General features: G+C 43.8%; 1 protein-coding gene across 2 annotated transcripts in view; it reads right to left on the bottom strand.

The window, feature by feature from the left end:
• The window catches only part of ANXA4 (annexin A4), a 58381-nt gene extending 46051 nt beyond the window's left edge, over positions 1–12330 (bottom strand). The window contains exon 1 of one of the 2 annotated variants that reach the window (XM_054593551.1): positions 12190–12330. The gene's annotated coding sequence lies outside the window, so the exon portion shown is untranslated. The remainder of the gene's footprint in view (positions 1–12189) is intronic. The other variant, XM_054593552.1, reaches the window with a different exon arrangement.
• Positions 12331–18250: the final 5920 nt, after the last annotated feature.

The following is an 18250-nucleotide window of genomic DNA, read 5'->3' as shown; positions in this document are numbered from 1 at the left end:
CACTGAACCTGGAGGTGGGAACGGATAGGCAGTAGTAAACCATTATATAGTATTTTCACCACACAGACATAATAGACAAACCCCTGCAAATTTAACAATCAGCTCTGATGGGCTGATAACAAGAATTGCAAAAGACACTCTGGCACACCACTAGGACACAGGACAGTAATGAAAGCTGAACGGATAAAGTCAGCGCCATCTGCTACCCTTTTGTGGAGCAGGCCTATGACCTTGTTAAACATGACACTTGTCATTTTACTCTTCTGAGCTTACACCTCCAGGACTGGAAATTACTGGAAAGCAAGAACAGAGTGACTAGTGACTGACTGCTTCCTACAGCCACAGGTAAAAGATAAAGTTGGAACAAACCTCAGCCTCGGGTCACGAAGTCCTAACAGTCCAGGGGCCACACAATGACACCCCCCTCCCATTTTTAATCCCATTACAATCCAATGAAAGCTCAAAGCCCCCACCCCTCGATGCTGGTGTCTCTACACCATGCCCTGCTCCTTTCTTGGAGAGTGAATAAAATATTTACTCTCTACAGAGCACTTTCTTCTCTTTGTGAATTTTTTCACAGACCACATTACCAACCACGCTAACAAAAGCATGATTTGTTTTTAATGCTAGTAAAATACATATAACAAAATTTACCATTTTAACCATTTTTAAGTGTACAACCCAGTGGCATTAATTGCATTCACAATGGCATGCGACCATCACCACGATCAAATCCCAGAACTTTGCCATGATCCCCAACAGAGACCCTGTACCCATTAAACACTAACTCCCCTTTTCCCCCTCATCCTAACCCCTAATCACCATAATTCTACTTTCTCTCTCTATGCATGTGACTATTCTAGGTACTTCATATACATGGAATTATATATTTGTCCTTTTGTGTCTGGATTATTTCACTTGGTATAATGTTTGGAAGGTTCATCCATGTTTGAGCACATATTTGAATTTCATTTCTTTTTAAGGTGAAAACCAGATTTAAAGATCTTACTTATTTTTAGAGGGAGGGGAAGGGAGGGAGACAGAGAGGGAGAGAAATATCAATGTGAGTGAGAAACATCTATCGGTTGCCTCTCATATGCCCCCAGCTGGGGACCTGGCCCAAAACTCAGCCATGTGCCCTGACTGGGAATTGAACCAGTGACCTTTCAGTTTGCAGGCTGGTGCTCCTCAATCCACAGAGCCACACCAGCCAGGGCTAAAACCTGGATTTAAAGACCAACATTTAGGGCCACCTTTGGTGCTCAGACAATCATGCTTGGCCTAGAGGGGGAGTATGTGGATGTGTCTCCACCTACTCGCTTTCAAGGAATAAGTGTAGCCCAGGTTCCAAAGTGCAACAGATGGGAATCCCATCCACTCAAAGGACAGACCTGGTGGTGAGGCCCCGGGGCACCGTTAATAAGGACCGGGGAAAGGATAGAATGTACCATAAACAGATTAAAATCTCGTAATGTTTATCTTTTCAATACATCCAGGACGGTATTTCAACCTAAAAGCTCACACAACTCCACCACTGTGGAAGTGGTTCCCTGACCAATAGCATCAGCTGGGAACTTGGTCAAAGTGCTGATTCTCCAAACCAAGCCCAGACCCACAGAATCCAAAACTCTGGGGGTGGGGCCCAGCAACCTGTTTTTTAAGAAGCCCTCCAGGTGATTCTTACAAAGTCCCTAATTTGAGAATCACTGCTCTGTTGTAATATTTCTAGATTCCAGCTACTGATGCCTGAAAAGGTTCCCAAACTGAAGCAGGAGACAGTCAGAAAGGAGGAAATTCCAGAGGTGCTCCAGGGCTAAGATAAAGGATGGAGACCCTGTTCTAAGACTGATAGTTCCTGCTTACTGGAAAAGCACTGAATCCTAGTGAATCAGGAATGCACCTGCACAGAAGATGCTACCTGACCCCTGCTTCATTATAATATCATTGTAATAAATTAGCATTGTGGGGACCCCCCCCCCCCGCTTCCCGATGGCCAATCAAGGAAATCATGGGAGACCACATGCGCAGTAACAATATAACTACTTGTACATGAGCAATAAAAGCCTGCCAAAACTAGCCAGGAGAGACCTGCCCTAAAAGAATAAAAGCCTTCTGGCTTTTATTAAATAGCTCCCTGAGGTCAGGCCCTGTTAGGCTCTGCTCTGCTCTGCTCAGAGTTGGCCTGCTCCCATGTTCTGTGTGGCTTAATAAATCTGCTTTTTCTTGGTTTTTGCTATAAATTTTTACGTTCTGTTCAATTTTTTTGTCCGTGATCACCAAGGACCTGGTTACCTGTGCCCCCCTGTGACGAAACCACCCCATGGCATTTCATAAGTGTAGATTTCCATTCATGATCTTACATAAAGTATAAGGAATGGGGGAAAAAATAAAAGCAAACCAAAAAATCCATGGAGAATTATATTAATGGGAGGTGGGGAGACATATCATTAACATTAAAAATATCTGCATAAATATGACTCAGGAAATGTGTTTGCCAAAAATCATTTAAACAGTATAGAGTTCTCAAAACCATCCCCTGCAAACGTGCATCACTCCTGGTAGGCCTGATCTGCTATTTCACAATGTCTGCGAAACTCCGAATTCAATTCTCTTCCCACGTGGGGGAGCTGGCAGTCCGTCCAGGAGATTATTCAGCCCTGGAGGAGGCAGGCTGGGGATCCTAGGGGAAGGGCAGACTCCCTGGCCCTGCCCTGCCCGGCCGGTGTATCTCCACCCGCAGGGCTAGTTTATTCTGGCATAAAATTGAGACAGTAGTCACCATAGAGCCAGATTTCTGCGGACATTAGCAATAATGTCAACCACGTTATAGCCTCCTTCCTCACTGAGAGACCCTTAATGACTTTAGGGGCTGGGCTTGGCAAACCAGGAAGCTGGCACTCACCCCAGGAGAAAAATGATTGTTCCAGGGCAAACCCCTTCCAACTACCACCCATGGTTTATAAGTGGCCACGTGAACCACTCCTGGCCAATGAGAAATACAGACAACCCTACCAAAAGGTGTTGAGAAAGAATTTCCCTTGAAAGACAGACTCAGCTCCCCCCTTTCTGCTGGGCTTGGATATTATCGAGACACTTGGGCTGAAGCTATGGCTTCAAAAAGATCCTGTTTAATATAGACTGTTAGCATGATATCTAGGAAAAGTTCTCAAACTTTACTGTGCACAACAATCACTCGGGGGGAATTTAGAAATACTACAGATTTTTGGGATGCTACACTATAGAGCTTGAGTAAATCTTGGGTTGATTCCAGAGGTCTTATTTAATCAGGTTTCAGTAAGAACCCCCAGTTACTCTCCTCACACCATGTTCCAGACCCTGAGTCTCACACAGGTGGTCTCTGCATGAGACCCCACTTCCAAAACTGCAGGTCACTCCGTGTACAGCCACTCTGATTCCTTACTTAAATATTTATTTTACTCCCATCAGGTACTAGACATTGTGAAAAAAACAAAGAAGAAGCAGCCATGATCTTGCTCTCAAGGAGCATGTAAGCTAGTAAAAGAAACAAAACAGGTATATAACTAATCCAATGACAAAAGCATCAAGTGGTTAACTATTATCAGAGTTGCAGAGTGTGGGGGAAACAAGTCATCTCCTCCCCCCTCCAGAGATTCAAAGAGCTCTCAGTCGATTAAGGCTTAGAAAGACCATAAGAATTCAAGAGGAAGAGAGTTTTGCAAGCAGAGAGGACAGTAAAAAGGAAACATCAGCTAAGATCGCGAATGGCAAGACTTACTTGGAAAAGAGCACTTAGATTGGAGTTGGGCGGGAGACTAAGGACGTTGAGAGAGCAGGAGGAGACAAAGGCTGGAAAAGCAATTTTCAAAAATGGGTCATGTTGGAGAAGGCTGAGCTTGAAGGTTGGACTAAATTTTCCATCCATGGGAAATTGTACATTCATTCAGCACCCCTTTGGTAAGCACCCACTATGTGCTAGGCCAGGGGATGGGTGCCTTATGGCCCCGGCCCTCAGAAGAGCTCAGTGCTGAGTGGAAGTCTCAGGGGCTGTATTAAGACACAGTAAGGTATGAACATGCCTGTGATGGAGGAATTGCAGAGAGAGACAGGAGCACACGGAACAGGCCCTTCACCCAGACTAAGTCAATCAGGGAAGGAAACCACCCAAGCTGAACCTTAAAGAGTCAGCCAGGGAGAGGACCGGGAAGCAGGATGTCTTGTTTCTCCAAGGCTGAATTTGTGCCTCAAGGTCCTTCCTGGTACCCAGTGGTGGTACCCAGGAAAACTCTTTTCCTCATTTCATTTAAAAACATGTTTATTACAAAACTGTGCTAAGCACTGGAGCAGATGCAAAATAAAATAGGATTTACAATCCAGGCCTGCAGTTCCTAATATGGGGACTTGGACTTTCTAGGACCTGTCTCCCTTCCAGGACTCTGTCTTCCAGAAGCCTACAGAATGACCTTCATTTCTAAGGGCCCTCCTGCTCTGCCCTCAGGAGCCAGCCTTGCTCTGATGGACAGGTCTTGCTTTCTCATCCCCGTGCCTGTGTATAAGCCTTTCTTCTCTCATCCCACCCTCAATGTAAAGGCTTCCCTTCCAGCAAGCCTTTGCAGGCCACCCATGATGAAGTCAGGTATATCCCCAGGGCAGCCTGTACATAATGTATCAAATCACATATCATGCAGTCCTATGATCCCAAAGACCTGTCCCCAAGCTGCCTGTCCTGCCTTTAGATGCTTCCCCAAGTCTTGCTCCACAGGGATGGGCCGCTAGAATCATGAGCACATTATCCTGGTTCAAAGTCTGCTTTTCACTCTCAGATATCAGCTGGGACCTCCTAGGTACTTAAAATGACCTAAGTCAACATCAAGTTCATTTTGGGCAAGTGGTGTGGACGTAGACTCTACTCTTACCCCCTCAAAGATTCCAGTCCCATAGTCCGCTTAATCTCCCAGATGTGCCTTTTCTGGTTGATTCTCCACTTTTAACCCGTTATACATTTTAACAGGGTGGCACAGGATATAGAACCAGACTGCCAAGTTCAATCCTAGCCCTTCCACTTGCTGGTATGTGACCTCAAGCAAATTACTCAACCTCTTTGTGCCTCAGTTTCCTCATGTGTACAATGTGGATGATACTAGTAGCAACTGCTTAAAATGGATGGAAATTTAATAAAATAACATCTCAGGTGTTTTGCATAGGGGCAGACTCATAGACACATTTGGTGAATCAGTTATTAATACCTGCAGCATGGGGTTCCAGCATGCAGAAAGGCAAAGCCCTCACAGATAAGGCAGCGGTTTTCAACTGGTGCACCACAAGAAATTTTTAAACCTGCAATACCTGACTGTTTAGTCAGGGACACTGACATCTTTTCCCCTGGACTTTGGGAGCCGCTTTGAGTGGTATTGGGAACTGTGGCCCCATGCGAGCTGGGGCTTGGGAAAGGACCCATAAGCCTTGGCCAGAATACCGGTAATGCTGGAGGCAGGCAAGGCAACATAATGACTCCATGGGCCCCCAGGGGAAATCAGAAGTAAATTACACCCCCTGAACCATGCTTTGTTTCTCCCTCAAGCTCTGTTAATCTTGTATCAGTTAACCAGCTCAAGGCTGGGAAAGAAATTTACAAAACTCCTGGACCCTGACTCAGAACCCACCTGGCACCATGTTTGCTCAACTCTGTCCTGGAGCAGTTAGGTGTGTTCCTGCCACTGTCATCTTTAAACAATATCTATTCTCTGTAAACTGAAGCCGCTGATGTAGATAGATTACCTATACATTCCTGCTGCCTATCCCTGGCCTGCAATCCTCTCAATATAAGCCATTGAGCACAGGGGTTCGGGGCATTCCCCACTAGAGGGAATCTCCATCCCCTTTTCCTGGCAGATCGAGAGTGTCTGGAACGACCTGTTATTTCATCTGCAACGAATCGGAGGACTCCGCACGACGGAGTCCCCCACATAAAACAATGACAACAGTCAACACAATAGGCGCCCGGTGTGAATGAATTAAAATTATGCCTACTTTTTGTTGTAGTTCGGCAAAAAATATATTTTCTGGTGTGCTGCAGAATTTTAGTAATTAGTTTATGGGTGCCATGAGATGAAAAAGTTTGGAAATCGCTAGACTAAGCTACAGTCTGACTGAAGAGGAGAGTCCAGGCTCTGAGTCAAGGCCAATCCCTCAGGGCCCCATGACCTGTATCAGTGCTAGGATTTTCTCTAACAAAGGGCCCTGCCCTAGCAGGTCTGTCTTGTCTACAGGCTGTGACTTATCCCATCTACTTCCTCTCTCTGCTTCTGCAGCTAAAGACCTGTAGAACCAATCAGATCATTTAAATACAGAGCTGTCCCCACCATGCAGTTCCAAGGACCTTACGGGTCTTTTTGGAACCAGCTAAGTAAAGCCAAATGAATAAATAATCCAACTGAAATGTATGACAAGAATGAGCGATTGCTACTTCATCCCATTGGAAACTAAAGCATAACTGCATGTTAGCTCTTTGTACTCAAATAATAAAGTATGTCATCATACATTAATTTTCAGGTTGGAAAATTTGATAATTACATATTCTTCATTTCTTTTTCATTTTTCCTCTTCACAATATTAAAATGAACAGCTGATATTGGTAACTCTCTATTTTTTAAAAATTGATAATACATGCCCTACCCAGGTGGCTCAGTTGGTTGGAGCCTTGTGCCATACACTAAAAGGTTGTGGGTTCCATTCCTGGTCAGGGTATATACCCAGGTTGCAGGTTCGATCCCAACTCAGGTTACGTACAGGAGACAACTGATTGATGTTTCTCTCTCACACTGATGTTTCTCTCCCTCCCCGCATCCCATCCTGCTTCCTTTCTCTCTAGAATCAATTAAAGAAAATATCCTCAGGTGAGGATTAAAATTAATTAAAAATTGATAACACGTGATAAAAATATTCAACTAGTACAAAAAGGTATACAGTGATGTTTCTAAGAACGTCACCCCGCAAGCTGGGACAATCACTGTTATAATCTTCCTGTATATCGTTTCAGAATATTTAACACATTAATAAGCATATAAGAATATAGACAGCCTCTATTACTCTTATCTACAGAAATGGTAGCATACCATGCAAACCTACATTTTGCTTTTTTAAGGAAAAAAGTATCTTCTATATCATGCTATACCTATTCCTAACAATCTGCACCACTTTTTAAGAGCTGCATAATATTGCACTTGCAATGGGTATTCCATAATTTAATCAACATCTTACTGATAGATATTTAAGTCCTTTATAACCTTTTGCTGCTACAAACAAGGCTGCAATGCATATACCCCTGTATACATGTCTCTACACACATGTCTATCTTCGGAATAAATTCCTAGAATTCAAATTGGTAGAATGAAGGTAAATACATTTTTAAAAATTTTGACAAACATTGCCAAATTTTAGAGAATTTTTTTTTTTTTTGGTTATCAAGTGATCTTTACACTTGATCTTACCCAAATGGCTGAGAAGATATATCAAATCATCTTTAATTGAAATATTTTCCTTTGTAGTTCTTAACTAGCTGGGCATTCTGCTGCGCCACTGTTGATGTCATCTGTGATGGCCGAGGGTGGTGGCCATCAGCACAGCAGCCCACAGCCTGGGCTGTCCAGAGTAATTTTTTTTTTAATCCTCACTTGAGGATATGTTTATTGATTTTAGAGAGAGCGGAAGAGGGGGGAGAGGAACATCAATGTGAAAGAGAAACATTGATCAGTTGCCTCCCATACATGCCTCAACCTGGGATCGAACCACGCGAACGTTTGGTGTAGGGACGATGCTCCCACCAACTGAGCCACCTGGCCAGCGCCAGGGCAATTCCCAACAAGATGTCTACGTAACCAATATGTGTCCATGATTGGGTTTAGAAGGGTATCCTTAAACCCCTTGAAACTGTATGAAAAATGTCAAATGTGTTTTTCTCAAGAGAGGATTCATGGCTTTAATCAGATTCTCAAAGGGGTCTGTGACTCTAACAAGGATAAGAATCACCGAGTCAATGAGCCTTTGTTCAGCATCAAAAAGTAAGAGGAGCAGAAGTTGAAGCTAAACGGTGCCTAGAAAACGAGTTCCTGAGTGTCCTGGAGGGAGAGGGAGGATGCTTAGGGCTGATTATGCCACTAAGCTTGTACCCATAAAAGATCTGCCCCGGGGGAGAAGCCTCAATTACACTTAAGTCAAGGACTTTGCTCCTGCTCACCACAGAGCCTCTCTACATTTATTTCTGGTAACTTACTGTTACCTCTTGGAAGGGGGGAGGTGAGCGCCCTAAACCAGAGTTTTGAATCCGCAGTGACTCTGGTCATTCGTGGGAACTTCTCTCTGTTACAAGTCAGGCTGCTCATGCTACATTACGTCTAGGCTTAAAGGGTTAATAGTGTTGAGGTAGAAAGTTAAAGGTCTTTTCCAGAACTTAACATTGTATTAAGAAACAAATGGCAATTTTTAATATCTATGTTAACTTTACAGATTCAAAATTAAAATTACAAAAGTGGTAAAAAAGCAAAATAAAGGTCTTTTCAGAGTAATTTACAGTCTTGCCTTTACCTGTAATTTATCTCTGCTGCTGATTATGGATAAAACATTCACTATGATTTTTATGTCTAGTGGCCTGGACTGAGAAGCAATATGGTAATTTGCTAACCTCAAATGTCTTAAACCTTTAAAAAGAATTCTTCAGACGTGGTAGTTCAGGTTCCCATAGCGAAAGCTCTCAGTCGAGTTCAAACACAAATGAACACCAGCAATATGGCAATTGCCTAACCTCAAACATCTTGAACCTTTAAAAAGAATTCTTCAGAGGTGGTGGTTCAGGTTTCCACAGCAAAAGCTCTCAGTCCAGTTCAAACACAAATGAACACCAAGTTACTCCCATAAAACCAACAGGTCTTAAATAGAAATCCTCAATTCCTTGGAAAATTAAACTTTATTTTTATTTGTTTAATTTACACATACTGTGAAATGATTACTACAATAGGTTCTGCTAATACCTATCATCTAATAGATAAAATTTTTTAAAAGGAGAAAAGAAAAAATATTTTTCTCCTCGTGAAGATAAGTCAGGATTTACTCTTAACATCTTTCTTACATATCATACAGCAGTGTTAGCTATTGCAACGGTCCCCAAATTTTTTGGCATCAGGGACCGGTTTCATGGAAGACAATTTTTCCTCGAACCCGGGCGGGGGAAGGGGATGGTTTAGGGATGATTCAAGCACATTACATTCAAGCTCACCTCCTGCTGTGTGGCCTGGTTCCTAACAGGCCTGGGGCAGCACTGGTCCTCTGTGGTCTGGAGATTGGGAACCCCTGAGCTATTGTCATCAGATTGTACTTTACATCCCTAGTACTTACTTATTTTAGGAAAATTAATCTTAATATAGTAATCCATCTCAGTTTCAATTACGTTTCAAAACAAACAAAAAACCTTTGTTGGCGATCCTTATTGGTTTAGAGGTATTAAGCACTGTAAAGCTATGGGATATAATGGTATACTAAAGAGGTACAATAAAGAGCTTGAGAATGGGGAAAATGTCAGCATTTACCACATTACCTAGAATTTATAGCATAATGACAGGCCTATGTTTTGTTTACTATGTTTACTTGTCAAGCATGCACATATTCATACAAGTGTTTCTAAGGCTTAGTTTGTCAATGCAGGGTCCAAGAAACACATGAATTACAATCATCCAGGGAGCCTCTTAAATATGCAGATTTCTGAGCCCCACCCTGTCATACTAGGTATGAATTTGTAGGGGGGGGCCAAAAATCAGCATGTTGTGCAAGCTTCCTGGGGGACGTACCTGAAGTTTGGAAACTACGGCTTTAAAAGTTGTCTTAATTTAGCCTTCTGCCCTTCACAGCTTCATCACAAAGGGGCTGTGGATACCTCTGCCTAGATATCTCTGGTGAGAGAGCTCTTGTAAACTCCAAGCCCACCTAGCCTATGGGTTTCAAGTCACTTCCCTGAATTTGACCAGAAGCTACCATCCCAAAAACTCTTCACCAGCTCTGCTCAGCACCACAAAGTGTGAGCTGATTCCCACATTCACATGCCAAGCCTCTCAAGCATTTAGGGCCATTAACAGGTGTCCCCGCACCCACCTCAATCTACCCTCTCTAGTGGCTTCAGTTCTTTTAACTACATTTCATATGTCAGCTTGACAGGAATAAAGCTAAAGAGAAAGAGAAAAATCATTTGGTCAAGCCTGGAGGCCACAAATCCAAACCTCAGATCACCATGAAACAAGCACTGATGGAGCCACAGTAGGGCAGAGAGACTAGATCTGTTTACAGTGGCCTGACCTTGGCCAGCGACCACAGCTCGGAGCCTTGGGATCCTCATCTGTAAAACCAGGTTAATAATCCCACCTCAGGTTGAGATAAAGATTAAATGAGTAACCTAGGATGACTGCTATTCCAAGTCCCTGGGGGAAGACCCTGGAGTGCCTATGGAACTGCTGCCCTAATTGCCCTAATTGCAATAGAAAGCAAACCCTCGATGGCTAGATTTGGGCCAATCACAGCTGAAAAGCCAAGCAACAATATTTTTGAAGTTTCTTGTTTTATATTAAAAAGGTATCTAAACTTTGAATTCTACTCTCAAATATATCTGTGACTGTAGGAAAAATGCTTTTAGCCCCAGCTGGTGTGGCTCAGTGGATTGAGCACTGGCCTGAGAACCAAAGGGTCATGGGTTCAATTCCCAGTGCAGGGCACATGCCTCGGTTGCTGTCTCCAGCAGGGGGTGTGCAAAATGCAACCACACGGCGATGTTTCTCTCCTTCTCCCTCCCTTCCCCTCTCTAAAAATAAATAAATAAAATATTTTTAAAAAATGCTTTTATCCCCAAGTACTTGGGTAAAATTGACACCCAAGGAAAACCTCCCTGCCTTATTTATTCTGAAGCTTTGGGTACTCCCTGGCATACCACCTGCCACCCCCAGTGCCTGCCACTCACCTCCACCTCCCTTGGAGAGGAGCAGGCTTAGTTTACAAACAGATGAGCAAGATGGAGAAAACAACTGAGTAACTAGACATAAGCAAGGAAACGGGCCACAGGATATGAGTGTGGGGATGACCAGGAGGCTTGGTCTTCAGACACTGAAAGCTGGCATGATTCAATTGGACTGTGCTTAAAATGAATTTTGGAGAACAATTATCCCTAACAAAGGCAAGACCATATAGGAGGGAAAATCCTAGGCACCCTTGATTCAGTAGTTGTGTGTCTGTGCATGCTTGTGTCTATGTGTGTGTTCCCCAAAACAATAGAAATTTGACCTAAGATCCATGTAAGGGATCTGGCCTTGGCCAGACAAGGCTCTGGGAAGTAAGCAGGTGGCTATTGTTACTCATTTTCTAAATCCTTTCTCCTTCTTCTCCTGCTTGCTCTTCCACCTCTCTGTCATCTGAGAAGTCCCTGGCCTGGCTATCAATAGTCACTTGCAATGTATGAAGGAGATGGAAGCTTCTAGAGTTGATGGACAATGGGATGGATCATTGAGAAGAGGTGATTCTATCCATTCTTCCCACAAAAGTTGGACACATAGTTGAAAAGCAATAATCTCTTTGATCTGAAAGTCTCCAACTGGTCAAAGCCATGACAAAGAGCAAGACTGAGACACTGGCAGATTTAAGTCATGGATCTCAAAATAATTACAAATTAAATAACAATAATCACAGAGTCCCCTATACCAGGCATTGTGCTGAGAGCATTAGATACACAAAAAGGAGAGAATGGTTAAGAAAGTAGGAGAATGAAGTAAGTTTCTTAAAAGAAGCAAGGAAAGAATTAATAAGTAAAACTTGTTGGAATGAGTCAGCTCCAGGGAATATGAACTCAATCCTTTGTTTTTAACGCCCAAACCCAGCACAGTGCTTGGCACATGCACTCAGTAAATAACGGCTGCGGTCTCTCATTGGAATAGTGAGCTGTATACACCGCTCTGGAGGTCTTTCTGGATTAAGGCCGTGTTTGCCTCTTGTCCACCGGGAGCGAGTGCCGACCCGAGGCCTCTCGCTCCACCCAGTGCCGCACGAGCCCGACCGCCCACAGGCCAGTGACGGGAACCCCCTCCTGGGCACGGCGCAAGCCTGGCCAGCCCCGCGAGGTGCCCTTGGGCTGCCGCGCCCCCTCCTCTTTGTGCAGGACCCCGGGGTCCGCAGTCCCCTTACCGGTTGTGCCAAGACGTGGTTGCGCTCCTCCTCAGCGGCTAGGGAGGTCACACCCTCGTCAGGGCTGGGCAGCTGATCTTATCCCGGGTGGACCCGCCCCACTTCGGGGTGGAGACTGAGCCCGAGTTCCTGGTTGTCTCTCTACTCAGAGACCGGAAAGTCGTCCGGGGCGAGGCGCACCTGGAGCCAGGGATTGGGACGGCGTCGCTCCCAGGTCCAGGTCCAGGGCGCACCTGGCACGTGCCTGCTCCCCGGGAAGTGGCAGGTTGTGCTCTCCTGGCGTCCGGATCGCCCAGCCCGACCGGCACCGCCCAGCCCCGCTGCTGCCGGGCATTATCGGAGCCCCTGTACCCTCTGCGTCTCCCAGGAGGGGGCACCCCACAACCTCCGAGAGTCCCCGGGCCTCTCTCCGCCTCACCCAGCTCTGCGCTGGAGCCGGGAGTCCCGCTGCGAGTCAAAGCTTCTTCCTGGAAAAACTGAGCTTTCTCTTTCACTGCAGGGCTCACGCCGAGCCCGTGGCCGAAAAAGTGGAAAGTCATAACAGAATGGCACAATTCTTTTCACTCGTGTACATTAAAACATACACTTCAAAAGTTCCCAGGAGTTCCACTTCTCTCTTGAGGAAAAATGAGTTCCTTCCCTTGGGGAAACCTTTGGAGACAGAGTTAGCAGCAGTCCAAGATTTTTCCTCTTTGCCTGTTAAGTCCCCAGGGTTTTGTACTGGTCAGCAGCTCCTGGGTTCAGCCGTGGCGCAGCATTCCCCACAGGGGTGTCCAACCTTTCGGTGTCTCGGCCACACTGGAAGAAGTGCTGTCTTGGGCCCCATATTAAATACGTTGCAACACATAGTCACAAAAAAATCTCATAATGTTTTAAGTAAATTTATGATTTTGTGTTGGGCCGCATTCATAGACATGCTGAGCCGCAGATTGAACACCCCTGGATGTGTTTTTATCTGTCTCCTCAACTGGACACAGGCCTCCTGAAGGCACTGAGTCTAGGTCATCTTTGCACCTGCTCCTAATACCTGTGCACCGCCCTTCTCCCTACTCCCTTCTCCACCCCCTTCCCCACTCCCCTTCCCCAAAGTAAGTGCTCAGTGAATGCTTGCAGAATGAATCCACTAAGTCCACAGGCAAATTCTGATTTTAACAAAGGGTACGTAGCTTTGGGAAGTGTGTTTGCTATCCAACAAACCAAAATCCAAGTGGCTATTAGCACCTTTAAAGGTGGATAGGTAATATTAAGTGATTTCATTCAGATGTAGCTAAAGGAGGGAGTACAACACACTTCAAAGCAAGGATCAGGCTGATGCGGATTCTAAACCTGGTTTTGCTCCTTTTCTCTGCTTGCAAACTTAAAGTTTCTGAGTTTCAGTTTATGAAACAAGGAGGAAGCAAAATTAACATGACAAACAGTAGGAAAAAATTTAAAAAGGATAGTTCATTTCCATAGAGAGATCAGAGACTATTACATCCCTTTAAAAATAACAATTAGCCTAACCTAAAAAAAAAAAAAAGAAAGAAAGGTGAGGAGTGAAGCAAATGCTGTTAGCACCCTGCTCAAATCCTTTTCTGGACAGGGGCACCCAGCTCCCAGCTTCCCTTTTCTCCCCATAACTTCCCCCCAGACCAGGCTGGGAAACCACAGTCAGAAGCTAACTTTTACAGGGTACAATAGGCCAGGAATAAACCTGTGAGACCCTTCCTATTCCAGAGTTCCCAAGGGCTTAGACTGAAGTTAAATTCAGCAGAAACCACATCTTTGTTCTGCTCCCTCCTCTGCATATCCTACTTCTCTCACTGACAGTTTCTCCTGAGAATATTCCTTCACTGAGGCACTTACACGAGAGAATCCCTCTCTCAAGCTCAGCTTTGCGGAACCTGACCTAAGATAGAGTGTTTTAAAAATTAATGTAATTGTTGAAATTAAAGACTCAAAGGAGACTTGAAATTAAAGATAGCAGAATGAACACATGCATTTGCCTCAGCTCCCCCTGGAAATCCATCTAAAAAAAGAGTCGTTTTGTTTTTGTTTTGTTTTTAATCTCACAATGACAAGGGACCAAGAGAGGAAAAATAACAAAATTCTGGAAATCTGGAAAGCAGATTGACAGGTGATAATGAACTTCCACAGACCTTAGAAACCTGACTTCTAAGCCAGTAGTAGGAAAAGCCAAGACACAACTTGGTATTGTAGAATTTCTCAGGATACCCAGGAATTTCCTGCATCAGGTAGTTCTGAAAGTGTGTGTACAGTTAGCACTACAAACAAGAGGCTCTTTTTGTTAGGTCTGGACAGGAAGCCGCGAGACTCTTCCAACTCCTTCCCACACTGCGCAGCTGCCACTGCCTCTCTCCTACGTGGGCGGAAAATTGGAAACATTCTTTGCAGAGGATAAAGCAGAGGCTCTCCAGCATGGGACATTTCAGGTATAGTTCAACCATTTTGGTTGTCTAGGGCTGCCTAACAAACCATCCCCAAACTCGGTGACTTAAAACAATGACCATTTTATTATGTCTTGTGATTTTGGCGGTCTGAACTTGGACTGGGCTTGGCTGGGCAATTCTTCTGTTTCATGTGGCATCAGCAAAGGTCATTTAGCTGTACTTTTGATGTGGTTGTGCAAAGAGGCGAGCAGTGTCTGCCTATGCTGCCATCTTGACTGGAAGTCCAATATTGACTATTCTTAGTGAGGAATTTAAACAAAGTAGTAAATTAAAAAAGAGGAGACAAGATTTGTTTATATAGATTTTTTTGGCTCTGAGTTATTTAACTTTAGCAAAAGGTGTATCTTTCAGGAGTGAGGAGGACACATTTTTCATGGGAAATTTAATTTCTGCATTGAAGGAATCAAGGGTAGGATCAAAGTGCCCTTCTGGCACTGGTTGCTTGTCAAGTAGCTGTAATTCAAAGAAATCAATATGCCATTGTGGGTCCTTTGGGGCAGCCTGTTGGGCCCCTAAAAAGAAAATAAGAAAATTGGAAAGTCAGCTCAGGACATCTGGGAAACAGAGGAGAAGAAATCAATTGAATAACTCAACTATATATTTTTAGAACTAAGGGACATACATTTCCACATTGCAAGTACTTGCCAAACCCAGCACTGTGGTCAAAAACAAACCATGCCAAAGACTTCATGATAAAATTTCAGATGACTGAAAATATTGAGAAGGTCTTATAAGCACCCAGAGGGAAAAAATGAGGTTTCACACAAAGGATCAAGAACCAGGTGGTTCTTAGCAACACGTGAAACTGAAAGACAATGTGATAATGCCTATATAATTGTAAGGGAAAATTATTTCCAATGTAGATTTTCAGACCTACCTAAACTATCATTCCAGTGTGGGAATAAAGATATTTTCAGGCATGCAAGATTTTATATAATTTATCTCCCATTTATCTTTTCTTATGAAGCTTTCAGATGGTGTTTTCCACCAAAACAAGAAGATAAACCAAGAATGTTTAAAAAAAAAATGAATAGCAGAATGGACAACTGAAAATTGGAAGGTGGGGAAGGGTAGTTGTTTAGCACTAGGGTTAATTACTTCTCATTTTTCTTTACTGTAGAATATAGCTAATATATAAAGCATCTGGCAGAAGTAAAGCTTGCTTGAGTGTGGTTGGTGGGGTACATGAATATCTCACATGAGATGGACAACAATTTGAATATTTCACCTAAAATGTCATATGGCATGCTTGAGTGATATTGTTATTATAGAATTACATGCTTGTGATTTTATAATAAAAGATTTTGCAATCAAAAAGCGATGTTATTTGTGCTGGGTCCTGTATATGCTGTATTTTGCTGTGTATAATGTGCACCCACGTTTTTGTGCTCATTATACACAGGATGATACCCCATTATTATACCCATGGTATGTAATCATCATACCCATGTATAATGCACATCCTTAGGTGTCAGTCAGTATTCTAAGTGCTTTACATATAATCAATTAATCCTTACAATAGTTCTATGAGTTAGAGACTTGCATAGAGTGGTACAGGAGAGGAAAAAACTTCCTCTACCCTCAAGGTTCTTCTGGCTGATATAATGTTCGAATAAACATGAGACACATTAACAAAAGAAAATAACCAAATCTGATACATATGTATGCATGGAAACTTTGCATAGAGACCCCACATACAGAAAAGGTTCAGATATGGAAAGGAGATCAGGTATATAAGACATTTCGAGCTAGGGATGAGGTAAGATTCCTTGAGGGCTTTGAGGAAAGCAGATGTTTAGTAAAGAGAATTTATCTCTGATAATCTCCCATTATGGGCCAGGACCCTAATTTAAGTTCTTCCTAGTAGTCAAGGGAGGGACAGAAGTTTCTCCTGAGCCTGAGGCTAAAGTTGCCCTTAGCTCAAAACAATCTGCATACCATAGAGATACATTACATTGTAGGATAACTCGTTCTGGACCCCCAACATCAGTATCAATAGCTGTTACTGATGGAGGATTCATATGTTGGAAAAATTTAAGTTTCACGTAATAACTAATAAGCTTAGTAATCAGAGTACGTAAAAAGCTATTGTTTCAGGAACTGAAGGTACGACCCACCTTGACTCCAGGAGCCCCGAACAGCTCCCCCTGTGTGCCTCAGGAGGACTGCGGCAATCAGGGTGGCATCTGAGCCATTGTGCTCCAGGGGGAGAGGCCCACTGCCCAGGACACAGATGAAAGAATGCTGCAGCTTTTTATCTCATTAACTTTTCCCCTGAATTCCAATCTCCTTTCCTACACTTTTCTTCTCCTTATAAAAAAGAGTTGACTTAGCCCTGGAGTTTCCCTGGTTTGATTCCCAGCCTAGGGCACATGCCTGGGTTGTGGGCCAGGCCCCAGTGGGAGGTGCATGAGAGGCAACCACACATTGGTGTTTCTCTTCATCTCTTTCTCCCTCCCTTCCACTATCTAAAAATAAATAAATGAAATCTTTTTTAAAAAGGAGGTGGTTTAAAATGTAACTTAAGATGATCTGTTAGGGTACAAACCCACCGTCTTCTCAGATCACTGAATAAAATGCCCATAAAGATTCACTCCCTGTCTCTGCTTATTGGATCTGGTAGGTGAAAGGCAGCAGGAACACTGGCTTTTCTGGTTTCATTACTGTAGATGGTATACAATCATTTTTTAATTGAACAAAATTGTATTGAACTTCCAGTGGCAGATTGTATTTTTCAAAATTGGTCGCTACAATATATTCTGTCTCACATGATCTTCTGAAACCCTGCCCCTCTCCTCAAGTCAAGAGATGGCATCTCTGACCCCTCTCTTTGAACCTGAGTGGGCTTTCTGGGTGGGCTTCTTTGACTACACAACAAAAGTAACACTGTGTGACTTTCAAAGCTGGGTTTTAAAAGGTGACACTCTTCTATCTAGTTCTCTCTCAGAACATATGCCTGTGGAGCCCTGAGCAACCACATGATAAATTCAGCCACTCTGAGCCACCACGCTGCAGAGAGGACCTGGACAGACCACAGGAAGATAAAGAGAGGGTTGGGGAGCCTTGGCTGTTCCAGCCCCAGCCGCTTGAACTTTCCCAGTCCCAGTGCCAGAACGTGAATGAGGAGGCTTTCAAGACGACTCCAGCGTGAGCACCATTCATCCCTGTCTCACGGCAGCTGGGTGACAGTCTGAGAACCACCTGCTGAGCCCAGTCCATCACCAGAATCATGAGAAATAACAGTAGAAGATAACTGCTGTTGTTTCATACCTCAAAATCTAGGTATTATTTTATGAGGCAATAAATAACCAAGAACACTTTCAGATGAAAGTGAGGGGTTAGCCCAGACTCCTGACTCTCCCTACCCAATACTCATTGAAATGGCCCATGACATATACTGAGGGGGAATTTTTAACTTGATTGGCAAGCTTTTCTCTGATACTGAAGATGTCACTCTCAGGAGGATGGCCAGGCCACATCCAGCCTGACTGCTGCCTACGAACGAGGTGAGGACAAAGGCCAGATAGTCTTCAGCCCCTTGGGACAGTGGCTTTGGAAAACATTGAAAAGAAAGCTTGCAGGGGTGACACTCCTTGCCAGATGGCTCCCTC

Source organism: Pteronotus mesoamericanus, unplaced genomic scaffold (assembly GCF_021234165.1).
Source record: "Pteronotus mesoamericanus isolate MK-2021 breed Mesoamerican mustached bat unplaced genomic scaffold, CSHL_Meso_final scaffold_45, whole genome shotgun sequence".
In the NCBI taxonomy this organism is placed as follows: Eukaryota; Metazoa; Chordata; class Mammalia; order Chiroptera; family Mormoopidae; genus Pteronotus; species Pteronotus mesoamericanus.
Note: the sequence above shows the minus strand (reverse complement) of the source record. Positions and strands in the feature narration are given on the sequence as shown.